The sequence below is a fragment of the Brassica napus genome, chromosome C3, assembly GCF_020379485.1.
Source record: "Brassica napus cultivar Da-Ae chromosome C3, Da-Ae, whole genome shotgun sequence".
Taxonomy (NCBI): domain Eukaryota; kingdom Viridiplantae; phylum Streptophyta; class Magnoliopsida; order Brassicales; family Brassicaceae; genus Brassica; species Brassica napus.
The window spans coordinates 60,127,864-60,131,701 of record NC_063446.1 but is presented as its reverse complement, the minus strand read 5'-3'; the positions used below and the strand labels follow the sequence as shown (position 1 = coordinate 60,131,701).

The following is a 3,838-nucleotide window of genomic DNA, read 5'->3' as shown; positions in this document are numbered from 1 at the left end:
AAACCAAAATGAAAAAACACTCACATCACTCACCCAATGAACAACATTCTTTTCTTAAGACTCAACCACTAAGGACCTATTATTCACTTTTCACTTTTCTAAGCTCTAACACTTTTTATTATCCCTTCCCCACTATCTTATTGAATCTTTTTCTTTTCTTTTCTTTTTCTTTTTTTTTCTTTTTTTTTATAGAGGGGGAAGGTCTCAAACAATACAATCAACAGCTTTCTTATCTTTCTATTCTAGGTCCCTAGGGCTTTTCTTTCTCATGACAATCTTTTGTTCATCAATCTCAACTTTGTCACTTCTCAAACCCAAGATATGAACATTTAATGAACAAAGACCCCACTCACCATCCTAGAAGTTAGCTCAAATGATGACCCTATGCTAGCAAGAGATGAGAACAAATTCATGTTGCTCCCCAATACTCTCAAGATTTTGCACATGAAAAACTATCAAAAGAGGCCTCACTCATGCAAATCAATGTAGGCTTCAAAGAATGGCTAGGGTTCAAGGGTAAGGAAGTGCCATTTGGGTTAACAAAGAGTGGTACAATGGGGAAAGATAACCCAGATGTGTATGAGACCCATGATCAAGTATGCAAATGCCCATATGCAAGAGAGATTAAGTTCATTAAGCCCTAGTTTATTTGTAGTTGGTTTCAAGAACAATGCCAATTATCAAGCAAACAACATGTTTCAAGAAGAGTTTTCAAGACTCGAAGCATGCAAGCCTTTCAAAAGATGCTTAAGCTACTTGATATGTTTAACTAGGGTGTCAAATTCAGTGCAAACAAGTGTTCTATACAAGGCAATATCAATCAGCTGCTACATATGCAAGTGAATGCATCCTATATGCTCTAGACTCAATCTTAAGAATGCAAGTGATGCAACTACATGATTCAAAAATTTCAAATTTTTTTGGTTTTTCTATGCATATATGTATGTACAATGCAATGCATGAGACTCAAAATCATCAAAGCAAACATGATCAAATACTTGGTACCTCCCCCCACACTTAAATCACACAGTCTCTGTGTGAGTAAGGGAGAGATACCCAAAGGAAAGCAATATGCAAAGATAAACTGATATGTACAAGATTAAGGTGAATGAGTACCTCTGATGGAGTGTTGGAAAAGGCAGTGGTGTCTAGGGAGCAATGTCTGGCCGCTTTCCTCCTCAGCCCAAGGGTCTTAAAAGCGAAGATCCTACTGATATGTACAGGGATAGCCATGGGACTTCCTCTCAAGTGAGCTTGTTTTAAGTCTCTAGCTTGACTTTCCTTCCTTTGGCTAGTGAGAGGAAGGGTCCTTCCCACCTTCAAGAGTGATGGTGAGGATGTGGGAGAGAAGATCTTGAAGCTTGATTGGATCATTTTGGAGCTGAGGAGTGATGATGGCTCTTGCACTTGAGAATGACTTAGACCTTCCCTTGCACTTGATTTTGTACTCAATGGCCCCATCCTTAAGCTTCATTGGGTGGAGAGTGAGAGTGTGAGGAGTCTTATCAAGAGGTGGAGGATGAGGTTCTTTCACAGTCTTCTTCTTGTCATGAGCAGCCTTTGTGGCGCTACTCACCTCCTCCCTTTTAGCATTTTCCAAGTGCTCAGCACACAACTCTTTAGAGGACTCTCCAACAAGACCTTCTTTCTCAATACTAACCCCTTCAGCCTTGGTCTTCTCAATGGAGGATGCTCCACAAGTGATTATTCCACAATACTCAGCATTCATCTTTGGGGATTGTAGTGGATAGGAGACAGCTTTGTTCACATTTAGGAGTGTGACCTTCTTGTTGGCAAAGTCTATGCAAGCTTCTACTGTTATGAGGAATGGAGTGCCAAGGATCAATGAGACTCTCTTCTCAGTTGCCATCTTCAGAACAGTGAGGTCTATAGGAATGGTGCATGCTCCAATCTTCAAAGGGAAGTCCTTGATGAGACCAATATGAGTTTTAGAAGAGGAATCTCCAAACTGTAGGGAAGATGTGTTTGGCTCCATGCGCTCAATCCCTAGACTCTTCATCATCTCCATTGAGATCACATTCACACTTGCACCAGAATCAACAAGAGCATCATCAAAAGTGAGCTTACCAAGGTAGCAAGACAAGGTGAACATCCCTTGAGACTCAAGCTTAGGGAGGGACTTTGGAGGGATTTGTGGATCAATCTTCAGAATGGAGATGTCCAAAAGCTCGGCCACTTCAGCTTGGTGGTCTAGAATGTCCTTGATGAGCATCATCTGGACATGAGCTTCACGCATACCCGAGATTTCTGGAAGTCTGACCCCAACATCACTAAGATCTTTCCTGAACTTGGAGAGCACCTTCTTCTGAGCTTTGGTGAGAAATCTTTGGGGGAAAAGGAGCTTATCATAGGGTGATAGCTCAACCTCAGTGGCTTCCTCTAGCTTAACCTTTTTCAGCTTGTTATCAGCTCTCTTCTCAACTTGTTTCTCAGCCTTGTGCTCAGCTCTTTGCAGATTCGTTGCCTCAACCTTCCTGGCAGCGTCCTTCACAATCTGTGTTTCAGCTGTGGCCACAACAAATCTCTCAACTTCCCCAAACTCAGTTCCAAATACCAGTCTTTCAATCTCATCCTCCTCTTTCTCATGATCACTCAACTCAATCTCTGAAAAAGTAGTGGAGAAGAAGACATTGCAAGACTCCTTGGGGTTCTTTTCTGGTTCCCTGGTAGAGACCCCATTGGCTGCTTGGAGGATGAAGGCATAGAAGCAACTTGACTCTCCAAAGCCTTGAGATGAGAGGCAAGTTGCATGTACTTGTTGTTGAGGTCAGAATAGTTCCCATCAATCTTTGCATGGATGTTCTTGATCTCATAAATCATGGTCTTCTCATTTCTGGCCTGAAATTCCAAGAGTTGCTTGAACATAGAATCCACACTTGAATCTGGAGCTTGAGCTTGAGAAGAGCTTCCTTGAGTCTGAGGAGACTGGTTGGCTTGAAGATTGTTCTGCTTGGCTTGGTAACCTCCTTGCTGATTGTTGTAGTAAGGACTTTGTTGATTGTTGTTTTGGTACTGAAAATTGGGCTCTTTCCTGTACCATGTGACATTAGCATTGATGAAGCACAACTCCTCTTGGCCTTCTAACCATCAACCTCATTGACCTTAGGAGGAACCTCTTGAGTAGGACCACCCACAAAGTTCATCTGCTCATGTTTAGCTTGGTTGGAAAGAAGCAAATCCATCTTTTCTTGTAAGGACTTGATCTCTTTCTTTGTCTGCTGATCATCACTTATGTTGATCCTATCATGCTCATCACTGTAGACTGAGTCACTGTTGGCCATGTTCTCTACCAGTTCCTTTGCCTCTTCTTCAGTTCTTCCAAAAAAAAACCATTGCTGGCAGTATCAAACATGTTTCTGCACTGTGGTAGAGCTCCTCTATAGAAGGTGCTAAGCAAACTCTCCTTGGTGAAGCCATGATGTGGGCATTGAGACCAATAGCCCTTGAACCTCTCCCATACTTCACTAAATTCCTCTAGGTTCTTCTGCTGAAAGCTAGAGATCTCATTCCTGATCTTTGCTGTCCTTGAGGTAGAGAAGAACTTCTCTAGGAATGCCCTCTTGCACTCATTCCAATTTGTGATAGAGTCACTTGGAAGAGCCTTCTCCCTTTGATGTGCTTTGTCTCCCAAAGAAAAAGGGAACAACTTCAACTTGAATGCATTTTCAGAAACACCATTGGTCTTTGACAAGCCACAATATTTATCAAACTTGTACAAGTGATCAAAAGGGTCTTCAGCAGCAAGGCCATGATACTTGTTGTTCTCTATGGTGTAAAGCAGCCCTGACTTGATCTCAAAGTTGTTGTTCTCCACAGC

General features: G+C 42.1%; 1 non-coding gene across 1 annotated transcript; it reads left to right on the top strand.

Moving 5' to 3' along the window:
• Positions 1 to 3,431: 3,431 nt before the first annotated feature.
• Positions 3,432 to 3,538, top strand: LOC125584633. The gene has a single exon (XR_007321544.1). It is a non-coding gene; the product is annotated as a small nucleolar RNA R71 (small nucleolar RNA).
• The last annotated feature ends 300 nt before the right edge of the window (positions 3,539 to 3,838 follow it).